Source organism: Bufo gargarizans, chromosome 4 (genome assembly GCF_014858855.1).
Source record: "Bufo gargarizans isolate SCDJY-AF-19 chromosome 4, ASM1485885v1, whole genome shotgun sequence".
NCBI classification, from domain to species: domain Eukaryota; kingdom Metazoa; phylum Chordata; class Amphibia; order Anura; family Bufonidae; genus Bufo; species Bufo gargarizans.
Window position 1 is genome coordinate 140,469,265 of NC_058083.1, and position 17,655 is coordinate 140,486,919.

At 42.2% G+C, this 17,655-nt stretch overlaps 1 protein-coding gene across 1 annotated transcript in view; it reads left to right on the forward strand.

The window, feature by feature from the left end:
* Positions 1–17,655, forward strand: part of NYAP2 (neuronal tyrosine-phosphorylated phosphoinositide-3-kinase adaptor 2) — a 165,844-nt gene that overhangs the window by 96,600 nt on the left and 51,589 nt on the right. The window lies entirely within an intron of this gene.

The following is a 17,655-nucleotide window of genomic DNA, read 5'->3' on the forward strand; positions in this document are numbered from 1 at the left end:
TTTAATCCCTGGTTCTACCCTTGTAACAACAATAATTGGCCTCAAAGGTCATGTGTGCATGAACAACATGTTACAGCTGAGCCTGATAGCTGAGGCCAGTGAGTGGTTGCAGTGGTCTCAGGACCATGAAAGGGTCCCTGTTAACTTTGGTCCAGCAGCGTCAGCTGGGAACTGCAGCACTGGAACTTAGGGTATTTGAAAAAAAAATTGGTGAAGTTACTGTATGTTTTTTTTTAACACAATCCTGCCTAACATTCATATTTGTTGTATCACAATCAAGGATCTCAAGGTAAGGAGCTGCAGAGGGTGCTGTATTTACAGGGCCGTCTTTAATATTGATTGGACCCTGGGCAAAAATGTACTTGGGCCCCCTGGATCCCGCCTTCCCACACCTGAGCAGGCAATCACGCCCTCCACCACAACACACACACAAAAAATCCACACATCTGGTAGAGTCCAGTGAATGACTGTAAATACTTCCAGTTCTGAAGACCCCAGCGGCTCAGGATCAGTGCTCTGGGCAGCTGGGCTCAGGTTGGAAGTGAGCACCACTCTGCAGGAAGGAGACCAGGGCTCGGCTCACCCTAGCATTACAGTGCACCCCAGCACCCCACAGTATGCAGAATAGCACCCTATAGTATACAGCACCACACAGTATGCAGTATAGCACCCCACACTATACAGTACCCCACAGTATATAGTAGAGCAGTATAGCAGCCCACAGTATACAGCATCCCACAGTATACAACACCTCACAGTATAGCACCTCACCGTATACAGCACCCCACACTATACACAGTACAGCAGTATAGCACTCCACAATATACAGCCCCCTACACTATACAGGCCCCCCACACTATACAGGCCCCCCACACAGTATACAGGCCCCCCACACAGTATACAGGCCCCCACACAGTATACAGGCCCCCCACAGTATACAGTCCCACACAGTATACAGGCCCCCCACTATACAGTAGTTTACAGTATATTAACATAACAGCCCCTGTCACCTTTTTCTGATGTAATCTTCACACAAAAAAGCTCCACAGTTAACTTCTGCAACACTCCTGGTAGGACCTGTGATGACCTCATAGCCATGTGACCAGTAATATTGCTAGGTTACTGGTTACATGGTGATGATGTCATCTAAGGTCCTAGATCATAGCTCTAACACAGTACGATGCCTGGACTCAGTGCCGGCAGGCATGGCAGCACCCCCTGTGTAGCTGACAGCCTGACAGCCGGGGCAGTGGCTAGCAGGGCTCCAGAGGCAGCTGCCTTGGGCCCCCCAGGAGCAACTGGGCCCGGGGAAGCTGCCCCTTTTTCCCCTTGGTAAAGACGGCCCTGTGTATTTACATATACACTTCCATGTACAAGATTATATGCATATAATACATACAGATGCTTGTACGTTTTGTGTTCATATAAGATGACATGTGAGTGTGTGAATGGTTTTGGTTATTGAGAACCATTCTTGGTGCAGAATTTCTATATGCACTATATTGGTATTCTTGTATAATTTAAAGGTTTATTTACTGCATTTTACAGTCTGTAATGTCAAGTGCTTACAAAAGATTTATTGGAAGTAAATCCACTGTGTTACGTGAACTGTAAGGAAAAGTGGAGCATCTGTAACACTTTCTGAAGTCCTACCATTACCGAATATATATCTAATGTAAACATGGGAGGACATAGGATATGTGTAGCCAATGCAGCTGATTTGAGAAAAAAATAATAGACTATGTTCAGTCCCACTAGTTTGTCTATAAATTACTGCACTAATTATTTTTATGGCTTGCCTATAGTTATCAGTACACCAATTAAATAGGTGACAGTTTTGCAAGAAAGCTAAACAAGTGGTGAAATACAATTAATATTTCACTCTTTGCCATTTGACTGTTGGAAACCAAGGCAAACTGCATACAGCTCTGCTTATGTCTTCCTCTTAATGCAAATATTAAAGTCCATGAAGACCATCCATGAATAGCTTGCAAGGAGTGGGGATGTCATTGGCCAGTTGTCCAGCAGGGTGTGCATGTTCACCCAGTTGACCAACTGTACCTTAACTAGCTTGACAAAATGAGTGGTTATCATTGCAGCACTCCACCAATCTGGGCTTTGTGGCAGGGTGGCCAGAAAGAATCCTCTCCTCAGTAAAAGACACATGAGAGCACACCTGGATTTTTAAAGACCTTATACAACAGGATTCATAGTTGAGGGAAAAATGTCTGGAGTAAATTACAGAGATATTCTTAATAACAATACCTGACTCAGAGTGCTTTGGACCTCAAATTGGGTCAAAGGTTCATCTTTCAAAAAAACAATGACCCTAAGCACACAACCAAGACAACACAGAAGAGGGTTAGGAACAACTGTATAAATGTCCTTGAGTGGCTCAGCCAGAGCCCTAACTTGAACCCAATTGAACATCTCTAGAGACCTGTCCACCGACGGTCCCCATACAACCTGACAGAGCTTAAGAGAATCTGCAGAGAAGAATGGTAGAAGGTCCCCAAGTCCAGGTGTGCAAACCTTGTTTGTGGCATCGTACCCAAGAAGACTGGAGGCTGTAATCTCTGTCAAAGGTGTTTAAGCTAAGTGCTGAGTAGAGTGAGGAACTGAATACGTATGTCAATGGAAGATTTTAGTTTTTCCTAGAAAAGATTTATAACATTCTGTTTTCACTTCTGTCATTATGGGCTACTGACGGGCATACAAAGTCAAATCACTAGGCCCCATAGCAATAATCTAAATCGGTCCCCCATGCCCCATTCGTAGCCCCTCTGTCTACTCTTTCCTGGCCAGTATAAAGCAGTGTACTGATATGTGAGCTATGAGGTATAAATTACAGCTGGTACCTCACATATCAGTACACTGCTGTATATACTATATATCTATGAACACTGCATCTATTATGCCTCGTACCTCACATATTAATACACTGCTGTATATACTATATATCTTAACACACTGCATTTATTTTATATATATATATATATATATATATATATATATATATATATATATATACACACACACACACATACAGGGTGGGCTATTTAAATGGATACACCTTAATAAAATGGAAATGGTTGGTGATATTAACTTCCTGTTTGTGGCACATTAGTATATGTGAGGGGGAAACTTTTCAAGATGGGCGGTGACCATGGCGGCCATTTTGAAGTTGGCCATTTTGAATCCAACTTTTGTTTTTTCAATAGGAAGAGGGTCATGTGACACATCAAAAGTATTGGGAATTTCACAAGAAAAACAATGGTGTGCTTGGTTTTAACGTAACATTATTCTTTCATGAGTTATTTACAAGTTTCTGACCACTTATAAAATGTGTTCAATGTGCTGCCCATTGTGTTGGATTGTCAATGCAACCCTCTTCTTCCACTCTTCACACACTGATGATGTGTTTTCCTCTTTATGCACTGAAGCTGGCATGTTCCCTGGTTTTTCCAGCAAGATGGTGCACCACCACATTATGGGTGTCAGGTCCGAGCATTCCTAGATGAACAGTTTCCTGGAAAGTGGATTGGTCGTCGTGGGCCAGTTGAATGACCCCCAAGGTCTCCCGATCTGACGCCCTTAGACATTTATCTTTGAGGTCATCTGAAGGCAATTGTCTATGCTGATACGGATACTGGAAGCCTGTGCTAGCATTTCTCCTGTGGTGTTGCTATCAGTATGTGAAGAGTGGGAGAAGAGGGTTGCATTGACAATCCAACACAATGGGCAGCACATTGAACACATTTTATAAGTGGTCAGAAACTTGTAAATAACTCATGAAAGAATAAAGTTACGTTAAAACCAAGCACACCATTGTTTTTCTTGTGAAATTCCCAATAAGTTTGATGTTTCACATGACCCTCTTCCTATTAAAAAAACAAAAGTTGGATTCAAAATGGCCGACTTCAAAATGACCACCATGGTCACCACCCATCTTGAAAAGTTTCCCCCCTCACATATACTAATGTGCCACAAACAGGAAGTTAATATCACCAACCATTCCCATTTTATTAAGGTGTATCCATATAAATGGCCCACCCTGCATATTATATTGAGCAGTGTACTGATGTGAGAAGTACACGGTATAACAGGTGAAGTGTACAGGTATATGTGGTCAGTTACATATTATGGCTATAGTGTGAGGTACATGAGTTAATAGTGGTTGTAACTGTCTGCAGTACTATATATCTGTATGAGTTAGATATGAGTAAAAATAGGGAATGGGGTGCAAATTAAAAGAAAGGAGGAGGACATTCTCTTACCACTCCATTCTGGTCTCAGTGGAGAGCTCATCCTGCATTCCTTCTCCATGCTTGTTGGGGTTTGAAGGACTTTTGATGATGCTCATGTTACAGTATGTCTCAAAGCTTAAGAATTATTGCTCCACTTCAATTCTTGTGTATATTACATGTCATTTAATATGATTTACAGCCACAGTGATATTTTCCACTCAATATCCAGGCTACTTAGTGTAACCTAATAGTGTATTGTATGGTAAAACTGACTTGACCATAACATGTAAATCATTGTCTAAAACACATTAAAGAGCACAGTGTCCTACAATGACCTCTAGTATTGTCCTCTTTGATAGGAAATGCCAGTTTGTCAAGGCGCAAACCGTCCTTATGGGAAAATCTGGTTGCATATAAGAAAGAGATGTGTTTCTCAGACTAGCATACTAACTGTACCTCTGCTAAAAATGAACCTCTCAGCTCTCACTTATATTTCATTACAAATGACTTATGGAAAGTATCATACTGAGTCTTCTCAAAATAAAATCACGGAAAATATAATGTATCATTATAGCCCACACGTATTATGCCATTCCCACTTGTACAGCATTTGTCAAATGCAATTTTGATAAAACCTCTCAAAATAAAGTTCTTTGAAACAACAGTAATTTTAGAATATCTATTATTAAACCGTAAGGGTAATGCAGAAGTTGACACTGGCTTTTTTATGGAAAAATTCATTTTTTACATGTTTTTCAACTAAAAGCATTGAACACGGTGAAATTTAGTTCCAGATTTTTGTCATCACAATTTGGTAAATATCTTTTCCTATAGTTTTTGTTGTTGTACATTACTACAGTATGTAGTGGAACTATACCTGCCACCCCCCCCCCCCCTTCTCCATCCCACCAGCTATGTACATAGTTACATAGTTAATACGTTTGAAAAAAGACATGTCTGTCAAGTTCCATCAAGGAATAGGTGGGGACACGAATTCTAGAAGGAAATGAGACACGTTTTTTATAAGCATTAATGTTGTTTACTTTTAAGAATTCATCTAAACCCTTTTTAAAACTGTCCACTCTTCCTTCTGTGACCACGTCCTGAGGATGTCTATTCCACAGATTCACAGTAAAGAAGTTTTGACACTTCTGGAGACTAAACTTTTTCTTCTCCAGTCCTTGTCTTTTGAGGGCATTTTACATGGAACAGTTTTTCTTCATATTTTTTGAATGGCCCATTTATATATTTGTATAGGTTAATCATGCCCCCCCCCCTTAGACGTCTCTTCTCAAGACTAAATAAATTCAATTATTTTAATCTTTCTTCATAACTAAGACCCTCAATGCCCCTTCCCAGTTTAGTCGCTCTCCTCTGTACTTTTTCCAGCTGCAGTGCGTCCTTTCTATAGGCTGGGGCCCAGAACTGAACTGCATATTCCAGATGAGGCCGCACGAATGCTTTGTAAAGTGGTAATATTACATCCCTGCCCTGTGAGTCCATGCTTCCTTTAATGCATGACAATATCCTGGGGGCCTTAGAAGCAGCTGATTGACATTGTATGCTGTTATTCAATCTATGATCTACTAGGACACCCAAATCCTTATCTACAAGTGACTCCCCCAGTGTCACATCCCCAGTGACATCCCCTAGGACATATGAAGCACAGAGATTATTACTACCAAGAAGCATAACTTTACATTTGTCCACATTTGAACCTCATTTGCCAAGTTGATGCTCAATCACTCAGAGTGTTCAAGTCAGCTTGTATTTTATGGACATCTTCCATAGACTGTACAGTACTACATAGCTTGGTGTCCTCTGAAAAAATAGAAATGGTGCTTTTAATCCCGTCCTCGATATCAGTAATAAATAAATTAAATAATAGAGAACTTAGCACTGAATCTTGGGATACACCACTTATAACCCGGGACCGTTCTGAATAGGAATCATTTACTACAACTCTCTGGACACGGTCCTTCAGCCAGTTTTCAATCCAATTACAGACTATACTTTCCAAGTCTATAGACCTTACTTTACCCATTAAATGTCTATGAGTGACAGTATCAAAAGCCTGAGCTCTTTAAGCACTCTTGGGTGTAATCCATCTGGACCCGGAACCTTGTTGACATATTTAACTTATCTTGGATCATATCTACAGTTAGCTAATTGAGTATATTACTGGATGTACTAACAGCCCCAGCACCACAGATATCAGCTCCGTTCTCGTCCTTTGTATATAAAGAGCTAAAAAAAATTTTTTTCAGCATTTATATATTTTTTTTAAAATTGGGGACTTCTTTTGCTCTCTTTTGCCACCTGCTGTTCGTTTTGTACTTTTGCTATTTTTATATCCTTTTTGCAGATTTTATTAAGCCCTTTGTAAACTTCAAATGCTACAGCTGACCCGTTAGATTTGTATTTTTTAAATGCCTTTTTTTGTCTTTTATTGCCCTTTTTACAGTAGCTGTAAGCAATGGGGGGTTTAATTTTAGCCGTTTACACTTGTTGCCTAAAGGAATAAATTTGTTAGTGCAATTACTCAATGTGGATCTAAAGCTCTCCCATTTATCCTCAGTTTTATTATGTGACAGTAGCTGTTCCCAGTCTATGCCCTGAAAATGCTGCCCTCAGCCCAGGGAATTTAGCCTTTTTAAAATTCAGTGTCTTTGCTTTGCCTGACAGAGTTTGCTTCTTATAGCATAGGGGGAATATAATTATATTGTGGTCACTATTACCTAGTGTTTCTTGAACAGTAATATTTCCAACAAGCTCTGCATCATTAGAGATTACAAGATCCAACAGAGCATCGCCCCTAGTGGGAGCTTCTACAAACTGGCCCATAAAGTGGTCCTGCAGCAAGTTGAGGAATCTTCTCCCCTTTGCGGTTGAGGCAGAACCATGACCCCACTCAATGTCTGGGAAGTGAAAATCTCCTATTATGACTGCTGTACCAGTCTATGCAGCCCGCTCTATTTGGTTATACAGTTGAGCTTCTATCTCCTCTGTGATGTTAGGGGGTCTATAGATTACACTAAGTATTATTTTATTAGTATTGAGCATTCTCAAAGTGCAGCATTACTAAGTGCATCTGAGATATTCAGGAGACTAACTTAGAGCTTCTCCACTGTAGCAGAACTTCAGCTGTGTTTTTGGTGGCTGCTCAGACACTGTGCTTCAAAACAGCAGAACTTCAGCTGTGTTTTTGGTGGCTACTCAGACACTGTGCTTCAAAACAGGTAAGGGATTTGTTAGACAGATTTTTGCTATTGTCTGATTGCAAATTAGCATAGGGTGATTAAGGTGTTAAATTTGTTGTTGGGGGAGCTTTTGTGGAAGTGTGTGTATATATAGCAACATAGTATTAGCTTGCCTAATTATAGCTTACAGCATTACTAAGTGCAGCTGAGATATTCAGGAGATACTCAGGAGGTAATTTTGAGGTGGATACAATCTAAAAAAGTAAGATTTGTTAGTTAAAATGTTTTCCCCTCTTTAAAATGGGAGAACTAGTTCTGTGCAGGAATTGTTGTGCTTTTATTTCAGAGGCCCCGTAGAAATGGAAGATGGGTTACTGCAGGTTCTGGTAGACTTAGAGTTGTTGATAGAAGACATGTCCCACAGTCTGTGGCTCTCCACTTTCAGAGCGCAAAAGCAACATGGAGGATGGCTCAGGCACAGTGGGTGAGGAACAATCATCTTGTATGTCTAAAGTATGCAAGACTCCAGCCAAAGACAAAAAGGATAAGGTGAGGACTGATAGTAAGCAGCTGTTGGTGAGCGATTCTATCATAAGAGGTGTGAAGTTTGAGGAAAATGGTTTTGTGAGTCTCCATGGTGCTACCGCTAGCAGGGACAGACGACGCATCCTTAATATTGTTAGGCAAGCAAAGCAGGAAGGGGAGGTGGATGTTATTGTCCATCTTGGGACAAATGATCTGGCTTGTAATAAGGATTCAAGGGTGAAGGAAGCTTTTCACACACTTGGTAATGATATACGGGAGGTTGCATCAACTGTTTCATTCTCTACAGTTTTGCCTGTGCATAACCTTCAGCATGACAGGAAGATGCGCATTAAGGAATTCTATGTATGGCTTGGTGAATGGTGTCTGAACCAAGGGTTTGGCTTTGTGTCTCATGTTAGCTCTCGTTGGAATGGAAAAGAACCAAGAAAGATGGTTTGCATCTTTCTCTCAAGGGAACGAATGTCCTCATTGAACAGTTCAAAGTAATTGCTAAGGACCATTTAAACTAGGAAAGGTGGGCAAAAGAGTGATAATCCAGCAGTCCGACTGCCCCCCGGAACAATGCCAGAAGATGCCAGTAGCACATAGGTTAAGAAATGACAAGCTCAGAGTCTTGTCTACAAATGCTCTCAGTTTAGGGAAAAAGATCAATGAACTTGAGTCTATAATGGCATCTGAGAATATACATTTAGTGGCTGTTACTTAAAAATGGTTCAATGGGAGTAATGACTGGGATATAACAATACCAGGCTTCTCTCTATATAGGAAAGACAGAAAGGGAAGAAAGGAAGAGGGGTGGCCCTGTATGTGAAAGATAGAATAAAATCTAATTTAATACAAGTTAGCGAGACCAATTTAGAGTCAGTTTGGGTTATGTTGCAGTTTGATAATCATAAGGTAACTCGTGTAGGTGTGATATATAGACCACCTAGCCAAGTCAAATAATTAGATGATCTACTAGTTGAGGAAATAGCTAAAATGACATTGAAAGGGGAAGTTATCATTATGGGAGAATTTAATCTTCCTGATATAAACTGGAAAACGAAAATAGCTAGTTCTGCCAGGGGTACAGATATTCTAAATTCCCTACTGGGATTATCTCTACAGCAAGTAGCGGAGGAGCCAACCCAGAAGGAGGCCATTTTAGATTTAGCATTCACAAATGGGAATTTGGTATCTGATATTATTGTACGGGAAAGCTTGGGATCTAGTGATCACCAGTCAGTGTGGTTTACTATAAGTACAGTGACTAAGTCACACCACACAAAAACTAAAGTTTTAGATTTTAGAAAAACTGACTTTTCTAAAATTAGATTAGAGGTATACGAGTCCCTATCAGATTGGAACTGTTTCAATGGAGTCCAGGAGAAATGGGACTACTTAAAAGTGGCACTATTGAAGGCAACAAATAATTGCAGAAGTGGTAGCTGCAAATACAGTGAAGGAGTTTAAGCATGCATGGGATAGGCATAAGGCCATCCTTCATATAATATAGGGCCAGGGGCTATTCATAGTATTCAGTATATTGGGCAGACTAGATGGGCCAAATGGTTCTTATCTGCCCACACATTCTATGTTTCTATGTTTCTATTTTTTCAGTGTTTATATCCCTTTGAAATTCCACCTATATGGTTTCCACATCCTCACCCACAATTGCCTCTTTGACACTCGTCTTCAGATCACTCCTCACATACAGGCACACGCCATCGCCTTTTCTATTAAACCTGTCTTTCCTAAATAGTGTAAAAGCCTCAATATTAACAGCCCAGTCATGTCAAGAGTCCAACCAAGTCTTAGCCACACCAACTACATCTATTTGTTTTTCTAGTACCATAACCTACAGCTCCCCCATTTTGCTAGCTAGACTTCTGGCATTTGTGAGAATACATTTGAAATTACTATTGCCTGTAAAGTGAATATCTGGAATTTTTGGATTACCTTGGTTGATGTTTGTATGTAACAGGTTCTTTTTACCATCAGTTCTATTTTTCCTCGGTGTATAGTTCTGCCCAGTCTTCTCCCTACTTTTATCAAAAACCCCATCCCCCACTAAATCCCCACTGTCCCCTCCTATATCTCACTCTCTATGTACACTATCTACCCCCTTATTATGACCCCTCCCCCAGATCCTAGTTTAAAAGCTCCTCCAGCCGTTTAACATTTTCTTCCCCCAGAACAGTTGCACCCTCCCCATTAAGGTGCAGCCCGTCCTTACTGTAGAGCCTGTAACCGACAAAGTAATCGGCGTAGTTCTCCATGAACCCAAACACTTCCTTCCTGCACCAGCTTCTGAGCCACTTATTTAACTCCCTAAGCTCCCGTTGTCTCTCTGGTGACACTCGTGACACTGGTAGTATTTCTAAAAACACTACCTTGGAGGTCCTGGACTTGAGCTTCTCTTCTAGTTCCCTAAAATCATTTTTAAGGATCTTCCATCTTTCTCTGACTTTGTCATTGGTGCCAATGTGTACCATGACAGAGAAGGGGGTGCCTGGTTTAATGCTCAGGTGCTTGGTAGAGCACCCGAGCATCCTGAAGTGTTCGACCTGAGTACCCAAACACCCGAGCACTTAGGTGCTCCATCAGCACTAGTGATGACAGGTTCCCTTTAACTGTCGTTTTTCCTGCAAGTGTAAATTTAGGAATAGGTGTGCTACAGGACAATGTAAGTGCTGTGCACGTTCATATTGTGGTGACAGACTCCCTTTAAATTAATTTATAATTTATTTTCTCATCTTTCCTTCAGATACTCACTTTCTGAACATTTCATTATATTTTTCCCCATCATTCTGCACTCAGTACCCCATAATGACAATGTAAAAACAGAGTGTTCGAAATCTTTGCTAATTTATTGAAAATAAAAAATGAAACCTTGCATTGACACCTGATCTGATCCTTTACTAGTCAGTACTTATTTGAAGCACATTTGGAAGGAATTACAGCCTGCAGTTTTCCTGCGTTATGTTGCCACAAGGTTTGCTCACCTGGATTTGGGCATTTTCTGTCATTCTTCTGTGAATATCTTCTCAAGCTCTGTAAATATCTTCTCAAGCTCTGTCAGGTTAGATGGAGACTGTCAGTGGACAGCCATTTAAGGTATCTCCAGAGAAGTTTGATTGGGTTCAAGTCAAGGCTCTGGCTGGGTTACTTAAGGACATTCACAAAGTTGTCCCTAAGCCACTCCTGTGTTGTCTTGGCTTTGTGTGCTTAGGATCATTGTCTTTTTGAAAGGTGAACCATTGGCCCAATATGTGGTCTAAAGCACTCTGGATCAGGTTTCTTAAAAAATATATCTGTACTCTGATGCACTCAGCTTTCCCTGGCAAGTCTCCCTGTCCCAGCCAATGAAAAACACCCCCACAGCATGATGCTGCCATTACCATGCTTCAGTGTAGGGATGGTATTGGGAAACTGATGAGCAGTACCTGGTGTCCTCTAGACTAGAGATGAGATTCATTCACGCTTCATTTGGTGGTAAAAATCAGAATTGCGTTATAGATTGCGTTACCACAGACCATAACTCAATTCTATAGCGGAATGCATAATGTACTGAATTTGGGGTGACTCCCCTGCATAACAGAAACGGGACGGATCAGTTTTGCAGCCCATAGACTTCTATTATGACAGAATAAATAATGGAATGCCTCTAAAGGCATTCGGTTATGCATTCCATCATAGAATTGCGATATGGTCTGTGGTAACGGAATCCATAATGCAATTCTGTTTTTACCACCAAACGAAGCATAAACGAATTTCATACCAGACACAACACTTAGAACTGAGGCTAAAAAGTTCAATCTTGGTTTCATCAGAATCACAGTCTGAAAGTCCTTTAGGTGCTTTTTTACTTGTCAATGTTTTTTATTATTATTTTTCAGGAAAAGGTAATACAGAAGCGTATATTTTGCCGTACATCTCTGTTTTGCATCATAAATCAAATGATACATGAACAAGGGATAAAGGAGGGTGGGGAACAAACAGGGGGCGGGGGGGGGGGGAAGAAAGGGATTAGGGTATCCGAGTAGGATGAGAATATCCGTAAGACACAAAATACCATAAAAGTACATTATCCCATTACATTGCACCAGTCATTGCGATATAACCTGAATAAGGGTGATTTGACTCACATTAGGATGGTTTGACCCACAAGAGTGTCCTGAATAAGTCAGGGATCAGGATGGAGTTCCAGAACGAGCCTGTATAATATCCCATTTTGCCCATTCTATCTCATACTTGTGAATCCTAGCGTCCTTATATGCCATCATTTTTTAGTATACCGAAGTAGTGGCCACTGATTCTATTTCAGAAAGGGACGGTATTCTCCTGCTTTTCCAGTAGGTCACTATGCGTAATTTTGTAGCTAGAAAAATGTGTAAGCTTATCACTCTTGCCTCTCTGGGGATCTCGTTTAATTTTAAAATTAACAGGGCTAGAGCAGGATCAGGCAAAATTGGGGCTTTAGTCAAAAAAGAAACTGTTTGGAAGATTTGGGCCCATAGTTCTTTAAGGTTGGGGCAATCCCAAAGGATATGAAACAAGGACCCCTTCCCACCGCATCCTCTCCAGCAGGTATGGGAAACCCCCGGGTAAATTTGCCTAAGTCTGAGAGGAGTATAGTACCATCTCAACACCGTTTTCATATATGATTCAAAATGGGTAGCACAGTGTAGGTAGGACGAGGCGACTCCAATGGCAGTAGACCATTGGGCGAGAGTATAGGATTGACCTAGTTCTTTCTCCCAGGCTATGAATGGGGCTGTTTTGATGAAGGATAGTTTGTTTCCTAGAAGGGAATATATAGCCTTGATTCCTGAAGAGGATGAGTTGGGAAGGTTCCAATGCTTCAACAGTTGTAAGACCCCTAAAAACACAAAATGCAATCGCACACTGCAACCAGCACTCTGCCCTGCCTTTATGCTGGATGTTGAATAAGGCATTGGTGTACATTTTGGCCAAAGCGTAATAAGCCACTCACCACGTCAAGGTCGCCTTCATGAGTGGTCCCTAACACTAGTTCCTACCTTTTATGGGCCATGACAGCCACATAAAGTCCAGGGAGCGCAGGCACAGCATGCACGCCAAGCAGACTCTGCTTTTAACCCCGTCCGGTGCCATTACAGCTTTCAACGGATCCAGGGATGCAAGTACCCACATGCATGCTGAGCCCACTATATACTTCTCCTGGAGCCTAATGGCTACTGGTAGGTGCTGTATAAGCAGACTCAGTTTTATACTGACTTTAAAACCAGCCTTCAGGGGGCAGATTAACTGGACAGGTGTGCTTGACTGCTTGGAGATCGCCACGCCTCCAATACGTACTACAAAGAGAAAAATATGGAAAATTCAGCCCGCACAACCCCTAGCAGGTGCAGATTGCTATGGCGAAATAGAGATATAAATGTAAAAACACAAAATGCAATCGCACACTGCAACCAGCACTCTGCCCTGCCTTTATGCTGGATGTTGAATAAGGCATTGGTGTACATTTTGGCCAAAGCGTAATAAGCCACTCACCACGTCAAGGTCGCCTTCATGAGTGGTCCCTAACACTAGTTCCTACCTTTTATGGGCCATGACAGCCACATAAAGTCCAGGGAGCGCAGGCACAGCATGCACGCCAAGCACACTCTGCTTTTAACCCCGTCCGGTGTCATTACAGCTTTCAACGGATCCAGGGATGCAAGTACCCACATGCATGCTGAGCCCACTATATACTTCTCCTGGAGCCTAATGGCTACTGGTAGGTGCTGTATAAGCAGACTCAGTGCACTGATTACAGATGACCCAAATGCTTCTGGCAATTAGCTGCAGGCTCTTATATAGTTGTTAAATTAGAATCTCTGTTTGAATCCTGTAGCGCAATTATTTTTTATAATCTTCATGCAAAGTGCTCAGCTAATGTTAGGATTAGAATCCCTATTACAGTCCACAATTTCATTATTCCATGTAGAGGATACTGAAGAAGCAGGATATATTAACTGGTGGGATGGGTAATGTGGAGCTTTACTATGAAGTAGATATTTATATTATTTATATTTCACATGTTAACCGTAGGCTCAGGATTAATCATCAATATCAGATCAGTGGGGGTGCAACACCCCACACCCCCACCAATCAACTCTTTATAGCAGTGGCAGCTATACCGTGGATGGAACTGTTTTCTAAACCATAGGAAGGGCCCAGGAGTCACTTTTCAAGAGTTGTGATCACTAGCACTAAGGCTGAGAATGGCAATCGTGACAATGTGATCTTGAGTTCTCTTAGACATTTATATTCCCATATACATTCCCCGGCGACTCCTTAGGATATATATGGGAATACAAAAAACAATAGGCTTCCTCTTGGTCCTCCAACAATGAATAATGCTTTGGGTTATATGTTGGCATGTATACTTACCTACAGGAGTGGTGCTCCAGTGTAGGCGTGGTTAAGCACCCTACCCACAGGGATACACCGACTAAGAGGAGGGACTAATTCTATAAGTAGATCGGTATTCTGGCAGCTGATTATGGCTACACCAGTGCCGGACAGGCTGCTACCACAGTTGAAACTAGGTGGTCAGCAGTACAGGTCTTTATCCATGTCACAAACGTAGGTGGTTGGCATTTAAATAGTTCTGCACCCCAGTCCTCTTTCATAAAGAGGCACAGAAATGCATGGAGCACTGATAGTGGATTTTGCGGAAACGCAATACTTCCAAGTGCAGTAGCAAAGTCTGTGTCCTATAACAGGCAATCATATTTGTATATCGTACAATCTGGGACATGTGTAATGATGTCTGTGTCAGCGTACAGTCATATTACAATATAATGCTGAGTAGATGAGCACAAAGAGAGGATCAGCTGTTGTGGAACAGAACCAGGGCAGCTGTTCTTCTGATAGATGAACCCTCTCTCACAGTATATGAACCTGAGTGGTTTTACCAGTGTAGATCTTGCACAGTGAATCTGAGGAGCTTTACTGTATCAATCTGTATGGCTTTGGCACACTGAGTCAGAGGGTTGCATTTCTACATATCACCAAGTGTTGATGTCATCTCATTCACCTCTCTCTTTCCATAGGATTGGAAGGGAAATGGAGATTTAACCTCTGACCATCCATAAATGGGTTTACACCTTAGGTGAAAGGCTGCCTCTACTTTATTATTAATTATTATTACCAATAAAGTTTTTTTTTTACCTGCTTTGTTCAGACACTGACCCATTTTTGAACTTACATGCAATACTTTGTCAATGGCATAGATCTATTTGGAAAGTTGCTTAATTAAACATTTAGCAAGTCAGAAGTACAAAATGAGAGAACAGGTGTTCATATCCACTATGATCAAATAACTAAATGCATAGCCTTATTATTTTAAATATGCATTCAGATGAGACCTGTGGTAAAGAATGGGACTATAGAATATGTTTGAATATGTTGTAAGAACCCACCCAAAGCAACCTATGATATGACCACTAGTGTTGAGCGAGCATGCTCGGCTGAACTGCTGTTTGGCTCGAGCATCGCTATGCTCGGCACATGGCGGTACGGAGTACCGTATGTGCTCGAGCGCCATGCTCGAGTTTCCTTCCCGCACGTTTCTTGGCTGCTATGCAGCTAATAAATGTGCAGGTAAGTACTGCCCTCACTTTAATGCAAGTAGCCATGTTGGCTACTGGCATTAAAGAGATTGGCTGGCCGGAACACGTCATCGGGTGCTATGTAGCAGCCGATGACCCAGGTTCGGCTCATTTGTAGTCAGGGAGAGATGCGCTTCAGAAGAGACAGATAGTATAGGGAGTCTGATCTCAATCAATTTAGTAGAAAAACGTTTCAAAGATCCAAAAGTCCTTTTAGGGACTATTATGTGTGGTGGCAGGCTGGCAGTATTTTATAGCTACAGTACAATTTTTTTTCTATAATTTTCAATACTTTTTATATAGAGGGTGTCTGCAGTGACTAGTGACATCTGTCCAGTACCTTCTGTGTGTCAGGGCCAGAAATTGGAGAAATATAAGTGAAAATTACAATTTTTTCCATCATTTTCAATACTTTTTTTTTATAGAGGGTGTCTGCAGTGATTAGTGACATCTGTCCAATACCTTCTGTGTGTCAGGGCCAGATATTGGAGAAAAATAAGTGAAATCTATTTAACTTTTTCCATACTTTTACGTATTTCTTCCATATACTGTGCTTGCTGGGAACTGTGACTTCCGTGACACTTCGTGTCAAGCGTGCATATAACAGGACAAAACATTTGAAGTCAGACCAGTCGGTTGGATTGCAGCAGATAATGCTTCCAGTCGGTTAAGCACCACCCTGTCTTCCACCAAGTCCAGTCTAAGTAGCCAAGAGTCTGGTCAACAGAATCCTCTCCCTGATCCTCATTCCTCCCACCATGGAGAGTCTGGCCAAACAATTGATCCCACACTCGGAAATTTCAAGGATCTCTTTTCATCACCATTACTTGATTTGGCCCTCTCGCCAAGCACGCTTGAAGAGGGACATGAGATCTTGTGCCCTGATTCCCAACCTCTTGAGCATCAACAGTCACAAGAACATGATGGTGAGGAACGGCAATAAGTGTTTAATGAGGTGGATGATGATGAGACACAGTTGCCAATGAGTCAACCGCAATTACTGTATCAAGAGGTTGATGAAGAGGATGAGACACAGTTGTCAATCATTGAGGTTGTGGTTAGGTCAATAAATCATCAAAATGAGGAAGTGGATGATCAGAGTGAGGAAGTGGAAGAGGAGGTGGTAGACGATGAGGTCACTGACCCCACCTAGGAAGGTGGCAAGCGGAGTGAGGACAGCAGTACAGAGAGGGAGGGATCTGCAGAACCACAACAGCCAGAAAGAGGCAGTGGGGTGGCAAAAGGGGGAAGACGGGCTACACCAAACAGGCCCGCAACTGTTCCACGGAGCACGCCCTTGTGTAAATCTCCCATGCCAAGGGTAGGTGTTCCGCAGTATGAAGCTTTTTTGAGGAAAGTGCGGATGACAAAAGAATAGTAGTTTGCAACCTGTGCCACACCAAAATGAGCAGGGGCGTGAACACTAGCAACCTCACCACCACCAGCAAGATCTGCCACATGGCATCCAAGCACCGTAATAAGTGGGACGAATGCCTGGGTCCACAATCTGTGTCTGCCGGTCACACTGCTGCCTCCTCTTCCCCTATGGTACGTGTTGGCCAATCGCCTGTTGAAGGAGCAGGTGAGGATGCCTCCCGCCCTGCAGTTGGACCTTCACAAGCACCATCAGCGACCACATCCACATCCCTGTCCCATAGCCATAGCATTAAATGCGCACCTTTCCAAATTACTGGCCCTGGAAATGTTGCCATTTAGGCTTGTGGACACTAAGGCCTTCCTTAGCCTGATGTCAGCGGCCGCCCCGCGGTACTTTGTCCCCAGCCGCCACAAATTTTCAAGGTGTGCCGTGCCCGCCTTACACCAACATGTGTCCCGAAACGTCACACATGCCCTGACCAACGCAGTTACTGGGAAGGTCCACTTAACCACGGATACATGGACAAGTGCATTTGGCCAGGAATGCTACATTTCCCTGACGGCACACTGGGTGAACATTGTGGAGGCCGGGAGCGAGTCGTACCCTGGGATGGCACAGGTGCAGCCGCCGCGGATTGCTTGCCCTAATTCCATCAGTGTCTCCAA